Genomic DNA, 13,314 nt, shown 5'->3' with positions numbered 1-13,314 from the left:
AGGAGCCAATTTGGGGGGATGCCAAGTGAAGACCCTCATTCTCATATGGAAACCTTTTGTGATTATTGTGATGCTATATCTCAAACGGGCGTGACTCAAGACCAAATTAGATGGGTCTTATTTCCTTTTTCGTTAATCGGCACCGCAAAGCAATGGTTGAAGGGCCTTGATAAGGCCACCCTTGGAATAGATTCTTGGAAGAAGTTAGCTCTAGCTTTCTACAAAAAATTCTACCCACCGGAAAAGACTAACATGCTAAGAGCTCAAATTACGGGTTTTAAGCAAAGGGATGAAGAATCTTTGTATGAAGCTTGGGAGCGGTTCAAAGGTGTTTGTCGCTCATGTCCTCACCATGGACTTAGCGAATGGTTTTTGGTACAACAATTTTGGAATGGTTTATATGAAGATTCAAGGAACATTCTCAATATGGGATCAAATGGAATGTTCACCGAAGTTGATGACAATCAAACATGGAACAAGATTGAGGAAATGACGGTCCATAATTCACAATATAGTAGACCTCGCAAGGCTACTAGAGGAGGAAAGTATGAAGTGGACTCCGTTACTCAATTGGGTGCTCAACTTAGTGCTCACATTGACACAATCAACTTGAAATTTGAACAAGCTATGGCTAGACTTGAGGAAAACTCAAAATCATCAAAGCATCATGTCAATGCCATGACGGCATCCTGATCAATCCCAAGTGGGATATGTGAGAATTGTGGAACTTTGGGTCATGACCCAAGTGAGTGTAGGGGAACAACCGAACAAGTTAATGCTTTCCAAGCTAACAAAAGTGGTACCCCTTATTCAAATTTTTACAATGAAAACACCAAGTTCCATCCAAATCTCTCATACAAAAGCCAAAATGTTCAAAACCCTCAAACAACATACACTCCACCACCCATGAGAAACCAAAATCAAAGACCCTTTTACAATCAAAACCAAGGTTACCAAAATCAAAATCCATACAATCACCAAAATGACCAAGGTTTTGATGTCCAAAAAGCGGTCCTCCAAATGCAAAAGAATCAACAAGAATTTTTCACTCAAATGCAAAAAGATAGCCAAGCAAAAGACACCACCATCAACAACATTCTAGCTCACACCAAGATGTTGGAAACACAATTGACTCAACTAGCATCTTCAAGCTCACAAAGACAAAAGGGGCAATTACCACCTCAAAGTAATCCCCCTAGACATGAAACGGTTAGTGCCATTCACTTGAGAAGTGGTACAAGGTATGAGGCACCGAAGAAGCAAGTTGAGGATGAAGTTGTGCAAGCTAGTGAAAAGGAAGAAATTGTGCAAAGCCCCAAAGAAGGGGAATCATCAAAAGAAGAAAGTTCAAAGAAAAATGAAGACAAGGCCAAAGAGAAGGAGCCCATTGTGCTTAGACTTCCTTTTCCAAGTCGTCAAGCCAAGCCTAAATTTGATGATCAACTTGGAAAGTTCATGGAGATTGTGAAGAATTTAGAAGTCTCAATTCCTTTCACGGAATTAATCAATCACGTTCCGGCCTATGCAAAGTATATGAAAGATATCCTCACAAAGAAGAAGTCGATCCGGAAACTTGAGACTATCGCCTTCACTAAGGTGAGTAGTGCAATACTTCAAGGGAGTTCACCTCCAAAGTTAAAGGATCCGGGAAGCTTCTCAATACCGTGTACCATTGGCGACACGACGATCAACAAAGCCTTATGCGATCTAGGGGCTAGTGTGAGTGTCATGCCGTACTCGGTAAGTAAAAGGTTGGGAATGGGAGAGCTTAAATGCACCAATATCACACTCCAAATGGCCGATAGATTGACGAAGACACCATTAGGGATATGGGAAGATGTCCCCGTGCGAATTGGGAAGTTTTTCATCCCGGTGGACTTTGTCATTGTTGATATGGAGGAAGATTCCAACATTCCTATCATCTTAGGAAGACCCTTCCTACACACCGCGGGTGCGGTGATTGATGTGAAACATGGAGAGCTCACTCTAGAAGTGGGAGATGAAAGCATAACTTTTAATCTTGACAAAACCATGAGAGCTCCTCGTTTGCATGAGCCATGTTTCATGATTGATCATTATAGCCGGAAAGATGAAAGGAAGAAATCGGAACTCCAATGGAAGAAGAAAGATGAAGATGCTCCATTCAAAGAGCAAGTGAATTGTGACAAGGAGAGCTTGCAAGGCTCATCAAAATCAACCAAGGAAGAAGAGGATGGCCTCATTGGCCAAGAAAAGAAATTGGGAGAGTTGTCTCCATCTAAGCAAGAGATTTTCAATGATCAACTCAATGAAGTTTGTGGTCTTTGGGACGACGAGTTTGAAGGGATTTTTAATCCCTACATTGGGCATGCAGTCAATCATGATCAACAACAAGGGCCACGGTCTATTGAAGACCTCTACCACAATAATGAACAAGCTTTTGATTACTTCTTCAAGGTGTTGAGCAACATCAACAACACCTTGAACATGCCCCCTTGACATCTCATCAAGAATGAGAGTTTGGTGGAGTCCTCCCTAAACCACCACTTGTAAATATTTCTAACTCCCTAACTTACATTTCAATTTTTGTATTGCATTTTTTGTCATTTTTGGATTTTTATTTACTTTGATCAAAATAATTGTCATGTAAGAGAGAAGTGAGGGAGGGACTAATGACTTCAATTGATGTGTAGTGCTTTACCTTAGTGTGGGGATGGAAATTGCCTAGGCTATTCATGCCTTAGTAGTGCCCCCACAATGAAGAACACAAGAAATGAAGAAGAATGGAAGAATGGTAAAGGGAAATGCATTGTGCACGAATGGAATGAATCCGGGTACAAAGGACCAAAATCCGAGCGGATTGTACAAAATCCGCCCGTCTTCAACAATCCGAGCGTCCTGCTGAGAAGACGCCCGTCCTGAGCTGAGATGAAAATTGAGAATTCTTGATTGTTAAAGAATCGAGCGGATTTCGGAAAGACGCCGTCTCATAGAATCCGTCCGTCTTGTGAAGAAGACGCCCGTCTTTGCTGCTGAAGAAAACAAAGAAATTTTCTCGGGACTGAAATCCGTCCGTCCTGCAGCAAATCCGCCCGTCCCATCACAGAAGAATCCGAGCGGATTCCCCAGAATCCGCCCGTCTTTAGGCGAGCTTCTGAAAATTTTGAAGCTGCAGAATCCGCACGGATTGGGCCTAATCCGCACGGATTGCCCCTGCGTTTTCGAAAATTCCGACTTCTTTAAATACCCTCCCACCTTCATTCCTTCACTCATTCATTCATAAACACTACCCACAACATCAAAACCCTCATCCTCTCCATCACAAAAACAAAAACCCTCAACAAAATCCACCAAAATCAAATCAAACCATCCTTAAACAACAAATCAATCACTCCATCTCCAATAAAAATCAAAACCAAGAACAAAATCTTCAACCTTTGAGTCGATTTTTGATTTCATAAAGGCAAAGCCTTTCACCTTCAAATCGATTTGGGCATTCTACAAATTGAAGATTTTTGATTCTTTTCTTGGTTAGTTCATCAAATGGCAAGGACAAAGGGAGCAACAAAGGCACCAAAGGCAAAGGCTCTCTGTCAAAGGCAAAAAGCTCTCCAAACAAAGAAAGCTTTGGCAATGGTGGTATCAACACCAAACTTGGAAGTGCAACCACAACAACAACAAATTTCTATGGGAGCATCACCTTCTACTCCGGTAATCGATGAACTCTTACATTATCCGGAGGTAACCTTTATTTCCGATATCCATAGAAATACATTCGTCAAGTTTGCTATGAAATCAATTCAATCCACCAAATTCATATGTGAAGATGCCTTAGAGAAATTGGGTGTTCTTGAACAAACAAAAGCCTTTTTCAATGCCATGGGTTTGAAGAAATTGTTTGAAACAAAGGAATCGACATACCCTTCCCTTGTCTTGGAATTCTTAAGTTCTTTAAAAGTTACCAAAGTTGAGAATAGGGAAAATCTTGAGTTTCGTCTAGCTAACATTAGTAGACGCATTACCTTTAAGGAATTAGGTGAAATTTTGGGTCTTAGCGATGAATCAAGATATCTTAAGCATTATGGAAAGTATGACCCCGAGCCTCTTTGGGAGGCAATCTCCGGGAAGAAATTTGATGATTTTCATACTTGTCGTGCTCTTTTGGTCCATCATCCGGGTATAAGAGTATGGCACAAAGTTGTGGGAAATACCATAATTGCTAGGAAAGACACCAATCATTTCACAAGACTTGATTTTATCCTCCTTGAATCGGCTTTGAATGTCGGAAGAATTCACACCAAGCCTTTCAATTCTTTGAGGCTATTGGTTGATAGATGGCTTAATGTTGATAATGGGAAGAAGGGTACGACCGTTATTGTTAATGGCGGCCTAGTCACGGTCCCAGCCAAGCACTTTGATCCTAATTTCAATAAGGATAGCAAGTACAAGGCAAAGGAAGGTGGCCATCTTATTAATATGCACATTATGATTAACAAGTTCAAGTGGGTTGCCCATAACCCCCTTGACACTAAATATGGATGGCTAACAAGTGAAGCTAGATCGTTCACCTTACCCTCGAAGATTTGTCGCCTAAGTGTCCACCGGACCAACTATCTACTTCCCCTATCCGAAGAAGCCGAGTACATCATTCAACAACAAAAGGGTGATCATGAAACCCCTCCTCTTCCATTGTTATACCGCCTTACCCCTTTGTGTATGAAGAGTTCAAACCGGAAGGAGTTGAAATTGGGAAAGACTATGTCACTCTTCTTATGCAAGCCATGCACAAGCAAGCTTATGAAGATCGGAAGAATGCATATTTGGCTCAATATCCTCCCCTCCTACATTTAGCTAGGCAAGGACTCCTTGATCCATCTTGTCCTTTGCCTAGTTGGGCGGATAAAGAAGCCTTGTTTCCGGGTGCATCTAGGGACGTGGTGGAAGACAATGAGGTTGTTGGAAATGGTGAAGAAATTGATGATAATGTTGAGGAAGAAGCAAGTGGAGATGAAGAAAGAGATGGTGAAGATGATGATGAACAAGATGATGGAGAAAGTGAAGAAGAAGGTGACAAGGAAAGTGGCAATGTGACCACTTCTCATGAGGGAAGTGATGATGATGATAGCATGATGGAGGACTAGCAAGCCTTGGAGACTCCTACACTCCCATGGTTTGTGTCTATATCTCTTTGTATTTTATTTCATTTTGATCATTGTTGGTTTAGTCCTAGCAACATCAAAGGACTCACACCTCGGTACCATTGAGGTGTTCTTTATTGTTCCCATTTGTAAAATCCAAAATGACAATCTAGTTTCATGCATAGCATAGTGTGTGCATGAACTACCCCAATGCTTTGACATTAGCAATAGTGTCTCATTTGGTTTGGGGAAGTTGATGCATACACAACGGGAGGTAATTTAAATTATCCTCTCCGTCATAACAAAAACCATGCATCATGTAGTATAGCTTAGTGTAGAATTGCATTTAGTATAGAAATCATGCATCATCTTTGCATAATTTCCATCATTTTGGCCATTGAGGTCAATGCCCATATTAGTGTGGGGATGGGAATTCTAACACTTAACTTTTATTCAAAAACCCATAAAAATTGAAAAATTTCAAAAATCATAAAAATTGAAAAATTGAAAAATCCAAAAACAAGTTCATTTCCTTTGTATATATTGTCTTGTATATATTATATTTGTTCACATTGATTGACTACGCCACATCCGAGACATGAGGATATTGAAGACCGCATGGTATGATCTTTCCAATCTCCTTTTTCCTCTTTATGTTAATGACTATGTGGCTTTATTTTGATTGATGCGGTAAAAATAATGTGAACTTAGGACTTGCATTTAGTTTATATGACATATTAGTTGGTAGAAACATTTGCATTAGGATGTATATATGATAGTTGCATCATGGCATGTAGTTGCATATTAGAAAAATTTTGCGAAACCGTCTATTTGGGAAGCTTGACAAGTGTATATAGGCCCTAATAGATGCTTTTTATTCTTAAGACTTTGCTTGTTAGAATGCTTGTAAAACACCCTAGGATGTGTCATGCTAGTATCCTTTGACCCATGGATTAAGGCCTAGTCAAGAGTACCTTGTGGTGTGATAACTCCTTGGCTACCGTTTATTCCAAGGTGACCCTTGAAACCATGCATACATCTATCATTCGTCCATGTTCTACCATATTTTTGTCATCAAAGGGAATGGGCACAAAAAGAAATTGTTCAAAAATTTGAGTTCAATGAAATGAAAAGTGAAAGAAAGTTTGCAAAAATGCATCAAAAGAAAAGAGGAGCAAAAATAGACTCCTAAGCTTCAAATACAAGGCACCCTCGTTACTAATTGGGGTGACTTTGAAAATGTTCAAAAAGAAATGCAAAAAAGTTGTCAAGTATTGAAATGCCAAATATCAAAAAGAAATGGCAAAAAGAAAGTGTTCTCAAATGTCAAATGCCACATGAAATTGGGGGGAAAAACAAAAACAAAAGCAAACTCCCAAAGTGAAACTCAAATATCTATTGATCCCTTGATCCATCATACCCATTTTTGTGCATGGTAGAGAGGGGACGACCCTTCTTCTTGTCTAGGCAAGAAGGGGAATTCCGCGATCCTCCAGTGTTTCTAACACCATAGGGAGTCTACTCTTGACAAAAGCATTTAACGATTGAGGACAAAGGTACCCTAGCTTTACACACTTTGGAGGTGATTTATTGGTATCCTTCTAGGCTTAGTAGTTTGAATAAATTGCATCTATGAAGGATTGTGTACCCTTGAATTGCTTCCCTTGTAGATAATTTCCGCCACTTAGATGAGGAAAGTGGCTATTCTTTTTGTAGATGCATCCATTATGTGATTTTATGTGCTTTAATGATTGGATGTGTCGCCATTTTGGCAAGACCCACCTTGCCTTGCAAGAAGGCATCCTACCTCATGGTTGTCTTGTTGTGAGTTGAAGGGGCGGAGTGAGACCCGCTAATTGTCTCATATCGGCTATTATTATTAGGATAGGTTAGTTTTGGTCCTAGTCTTTGTCACCTCTTTACTCGGGACGAGCAAAGGTTCGGTTTGGGGATATTTGATGTGACCGTAATTGGCGAATATTTAGCCCCCGAATTACCATTGTTTCCATGCTTTTTAGTGCCTATTTGGGTCATTTCTTATCTCTAGTTCTTTGTTTTGCATATTCTTTGAGATTTTGATCCCTTGGTAGGAAAGGAGTAAGAATCTTGCATTTTCATGGCAAAACGAGGCTAAATTGATTGTATTCAATGACCAAGCATCAAGAAGAGACAAGACTAGAAGGCCTTTGTACATATTATAGTAGAAGAACAATGTTGAGAAAGGATCCTTGCGTCCCCAAGGAAATCCCCAAGGAATTTATGAAGAAAAGGGAAGAAAAGAAGAAGAATTGAAGCCGACCAACAATCCGAACGGATTGCGGATAATCCGTCCGTCCGGCCGGCCAGCCAAGACAATCCGTCCCTCCTTGGAATCCGCTCGGATTCCCCTCAACAATCCGAGCGTCCCTCTCCCGAATCCGCTCGGATTGCACAGCCCAAATCCGGCCGTCCCGACTCTAATCCGCACGATTTCTCAGACAAAGACGGATTTCATTCTTCGAGCTACGAAAAGAGAAGCCCTTCTCTCAGAAAATACCGGGTCCTCCTTGCTCAACTTAAAAAGTGTAATTACTAGTTTAGCCCTTAGTTAACCCTAATGCATCCTCCCTAATTTTCACTATAAATACCCCAATAGTCTAATTAGAGGAGCATGTTCTTCTTATCAATATTTAGAGTAGTTAATATCAATCAAATCTCTCTTCAATATTGTAATCAAGTATTAATCAAGTTTTAATCCAAGTTTTAGTTCTTTAATCTCTCTCTTATTCTTCCTTTATTTTGGGTAATTAGAAGATTATTGGGTTTATTGGGAGATTGACAACCTTCCATCAATCATCAAGTTCTTCTATTATTCTTTGCATTATTATTTTGGAATCATTAGTAGGTATAATCTCTTAATCCCTTTTTAATTATTGTTAATTACTTTCATTTATTCATCATGTTTCATATTGTTGGTATGATTGACAACCTTGCTAGCATGATCAACATGATAATGAGTGAGTAGTCTCTTAGCTAGGGTTTAATGGGTGATTAGGGGAAACCAACATGGGGAATGATTCATGCTTAAATTAATATGCTTTCATATCTTATTTGCTTGCTTGTTTTGATCTTAATACATGCACATGTTATATTTGATGAAATGCTAAGCCTATGAATCCTTGCATTTACTATCATCTCCTATCTTTTTAATGAGACTTGTAAGACATAACCCAACTCGAGTCTTGTTAGACCATGCATGTGTTGAGTAGGAAAGATTAAGTCGACTTGTAGGTGTTGTACAATCAAATCGATTCGGCTCCGGGACCCAAACTTTCCTAGGATTGTAAGATATAACCCAACTCAATCCATCACAACAATAATTGCTTTCTTATAATTTGAGAACATGTTTGTATGATCATATCCCATGATTCCCCTATGATCCCATGACACCCTAGTGCCTTTAATCAATTGTTTACACCCCTTATTTTATTCATCTTGCTAGTTTATTTTCATTGTTATTTTAGTTTAGTAACCTTCTACATCAACCCAATTTGTGACACCCCCTAGACACTACTAGTTACAATAGAATTCTCATTTCAATACCCGTCCCTTGGGATCCGACCTTTACTTGCCTCTTTACTAATTGTAGAGTTGTTTGTGAAGTATAAATTGTGTTTTGTATCGACCATTGACCAACGACCACATATACTTAATTGTGAACACGAAATGGCCTCGATCAGGAATTTTACTTGTAAATTGGGAATTGTTGGTGATAGTGTGTACTTAGATGATTCTTCTATGACCAAACATGTATGCTTTGTATGTTTTAGTGTATATGTGGTGGTATATTAAAATCGTATGTTGACGCAGATGCCGAGACCAACAGTAGGGACCAGACAGAGTAAGAGGGGTAGGGCTTCTGAGCCCGAAATTGGTGAGGGAAGTGGACCGGTAGTTCCAGCTGTACCCGAATATCCGTCTGTGGTATTTGCAGACTTTACACAACGGGGAAAGTTTGTAGCCTTACAGTCCCATAAGATGAGACCGACCCGCTGTATTGACATGACCCTCTTGGATGATCTGTGTATTGAGACTAACGTCCGACTCATTTTTGAGACCTTGGGGTTCACCGGACTTTATCACCTACGAAAGCATTCGTATGCCTTTAGACCCTCGAGTTCATGAGCTTGCTTAAGTCCATAAATGGAACGCTTAATCTTGCACACTTTCTTAGGATTTTCAGGATCTATGAAACCTTCGGGTTTCACCATGTACAACTCCTCCTCCAAATAACCGTTTAAGAAGGCGGTTTTCACATCCATCTGCCAAATTTCATAGTCATCAAAAGCGGCAATCGCTAAGATTATCTGAATGGAACGCAGCATAACTACGGGTGCAAAAATTTCATTATAATGCAATCCGTGCACTTGAGTGAAACCTTTTGCCACTAGTCGTGCTTTATAGGTATCTGGTTGCCCGTCTACAGAATGCTTTATTTTGTAAAGCCATTTGCACTGCAGTGGTCTTACCTTATTAGGTAAATAAACAAGATCCCATACGTCATTCACATACATGGAGTCCATCTCGTATTTCATGGCTTCAAGCCATAGCTTAGAGTCGGAACATGCCATGGCACCTTTATAGGTAGCGGGTTCATTACTCTCTAGGAGTAAAACGTCATTTTCCTCGACCATACCAATGTATCTGTCTGGAGGATTAGAGATTCTACCCGACCTCCTAGGTTCCTGAGGAATATTAACCGTATCATCAGTTGAAGGAACAACTTCCTCCATCTGTTCCTCGGTTGTTGGTTCTTGAATATCCGACAGCTCGAAGGTTCTATTACTTGACTTGTTCTCGAGAAATTCTTTCTCTAAGAACTTTGCACTAGCCGCAACAAAAACTCGATGTTCGGTAGGCGAATAGAAGTAATGACCAAACATCCCTTTTGGATAACCAATAAAGTATGTCTTGACCGATCGCGGGCCGAGCTTATCCTCGTGTCTCCACTTGACATAAGCCTCGCAGCCCCAAACCCGAATAAAGGACAAGTTAGGGACCGTTCCCTTCCACATTTCATATGGAGTCTTGTCGACAGCTTTAGACAAACTTTGGTTAAGTATAAGAGCAGCTGACAAAAGAGCAAAGCCCCATAATGAATCTGGTAATACCGTGTGACTCATCATGGATCGAACCATATCAAGTAGTGTTCGATTTCTCCGTTCGGACACACCATTTAATTGAGGTGTTCCAGGTGGAGTTAACTGTAAAACTATTCCACAGTCTTTAAGGTGTTGATCAAACTCATTTGAAAGATATTCGCCACCCCGATCTGAATGGAGTGCTTTAACCTTTCTTCCCAGTTGGTTCTCAACCTTATTCTGGTATTCTTTGAATTTTTCAAAGGACTCACTTTTATGCTTCATTAAGTAGACATATCCGTATCTACTCAAATCGTCCGTGAAAGTGATAAAATATCTATAGCCATCTCTAGCGGTAATTGACATAGGTCCACATACATCAATATGTATGAGTCCTAATAGGTCACTAGCACGCATTCCAACACCTTTGAAGGAAATTCGAGTCATTTTGCCGATAAGACATGATTCACACGTGCCAAAAGTAGAGAAATCAAATGTGGGAATAGTTCCACTCTCGATGAGTTTCTTTACACGTTTTTCATTTATGTGTCCCATTCGACAATGCCATAGATAAGTTTGATCTTTGTCACCAACCTTTAATTTTTTATTATTCACATGTAATATATCTGTGGTTTGATCTAAGATGTAAATTCCATTCATGGAAACTGCTTTGCCATAAACCATTTCATTAAAAGAGAAAATACAGCTATTATCCTTTATTCAAAATGAAAAACCGTCTTTATCAAGTACGGAAAAAGAAATAATGTTCTTAGATAAACTGGGTACATAGTAACAGTTATATAAATATAACTCAAAACCACTTGGGAGTTGGATTACGTATGTTCCCCTTGAGACTGCAGCAACTCTAGCTCCATTCGCGACTCACAGGTCCACATCACCCTTTGCGAGAGGTGTGATGTTTTTAGGCCCTGCAAATGATTACACAGATGAGAACCACAACCAGTATCAATTACCCAAGTTCCGAAACTTGCATGGTTAATCTCAATCATATGAGTATAAGATGACATACGAACAGGAGTGGCGCGGCCTGCTTTTATGTCCTCACGGTACACGGGACAGTTCCTCCTCCAATGTCCAGTCTTGTGACAATGGTGGCACTCAACGTTACCGTCCTTGCTCTTTGCCTTGCCTAGTGAGCCACTAGTCTCACCAGGCCCACTCTTACCGTTTCCTGACTTTTTAAACTTCAGCTTTCCTACAGTTAGGTCGCCGTGAGCCTTGCCCTTACCCTTATTCTTGTTGGAAATCATGAGAACATCTTGCTTCATGCTCCCACTCAATTTCATATCCTTCTCGGTCTGTATGAGAAGTGAGTGTAGCTCATGAGGACTTTTCTTCATGTCATTCATGTAGTAATTTGCCCTGAAGCGGACAAAACCATCATGAAGTAAATGAAGCATACGGTCAATGACTATGCTCTCACTGATTTTGAAAGAAATGTAGATCTATATACATACATATTCATATATGTGATTTTATTTAATTTGTCATAAAATTAAATATGGATTTTATGCATGCAAACATTAATTAAAGAGATGGAAAAATCTATATCTCACCATGTGATTTTCGGATTTATGGGCACAAGTGAGTCCTCCTACTCACTTGTTCTTGAGCTTTCCTTTAATGGATGAACATACAAAAATCCCAAAGTAGAGATTCTCCAATTAGTAGCACCCAAGACAATCCCTTAATCCCACAAACTAACATGCACTAGATGTTTATATTGTGGTTTACCTTAAATTTGATTACTAATACTCATATATTACTTTGATAATTTTAGTAATCTTATATGAACAATTTAGATTAAATCTCATCTTTTTGATGAAGATAAAAGAGAGAGAAGAGAGGATACATGAACATTTTGCATGTGTATTGAATGGTAGTGTGTTAGAAAAAGAAAAGAACCAACTCACATCCATTTAGATGGAGTCACACGGTTTTAGGGAGCCTAAATGGCATCATTTCATTTTCTTTTACTCTTTTCAAAAATAGTAGGTGTGTAAGATGTGTAAGACTAGTAGTAGGTAGGCATCATTATGTTTATTTTATCAAATAAAATAAAACAACCAAAACCCACTAACACACCCTCCATTTTTCGGTCCATGTACTTAAAATGGACTACCATTTTATTTTGTCAATTTGTCATTTGTCACACAATATGTCACATGTAGTAGAATACATGTTATTAATTAATTTAATGCATATTTATCACATAAATATCATTTCATGAATTAATTAAATTTCATACAACAAATTGACTAGTGATACTTGATCACATAAATAAAATGGGTCATATAGTTATAATTCACAACTTCTTGTAATTATAATTAACCATTCATTCTTATCTTTATTGTTTCTCAAACAATAAATAATTTTAGCAACAAAGCATTTTATTACTAAAATAAATCTTATTTAATCCCATTATAATAAGATATCAATTTTCTCTCTCACAAATCAAATTGTTCAATTTTAAGGAATTAATTAATCAGACGGTATACAACTAATTAACCTTTTCAATTAAGGGAATCGTCCTTTAGGTGTGACCTCAAGGGATCAATTGATCACCACCGTCGCGACGAGTAATGTCAAACTCTAGCCTTGACCAATCATTACCGATATGTGTGGACCAGTTGACTATATATGTAATGTATCATCCCTTCCGTATTCTTGAAATAAGATTTAATAATGATATTTAAATCATATGATCGCACTATTGTTGAGGACACATTTCCCAACAGATTTTGCAATCAAGTGCCTCCAATTTCTCGACATTCTCAATCATGTTAAGAATGTGCGGGCTAACCGGTTGGCCCTTCTGGAGTTTTGCATCAAAGAAGCGTCAGGTATGCTCATAAGTAACGATTCTCGGTGATTTTGAGAACTCATTAGTGAGCGTGGTGAAAATCTTGTTTGCAGCTGGGGCAATAAAGCGTCTTTGCAAATTGGTTTCCATTGCAAAAATGTGTACGTTCTTTATCGCACCCACTTCCATAACGAAGTCACTATAAGCAATTAACTCGTTATGTCTTGCATTGGGGCCTGGGTTTGGTAGTACT

General features: G+C 39.1%; 1 non-coding gene across 1 annotated transcript; it reads right to left on the bottom strand.

The window, feature by feature from the left end:
- Positions 1 to 252: 252 nt before the first annotated feature.
- Positions 253 to 359, bottom strand: LOC141602889 (small nucleolar RNA R71). The gene has a single exon (XR_012524795.1). It is a non-coding gene; the product is annotated as a small nucleolar RNA R71 (small nucleolar RNA).
- Positions 360 to 13,314: the final 12,955 nt, after the last annotated feature.

The sequence above is a fragment of the Silene latifolia genome, chromosome 9 (assembly GCF_048544455.1).
Source record: "Silene latifolia isolate original U9 population chromosome 9, ASM4854445v1, whole genome shotgun sequence".
Classification (NCBI taxonomy): Eukaryota; Viridiplantae; Streptophyta; class Magnoliopsida; order Caryophyllales; family Caryophyllaceae; genus Silene; species Silene latifolia.
The sequence above is the reverse complement of the archived record's forward strand: the minus strand, read 5'-3'. Positions and strand labels throughout refer to the sequence as shown.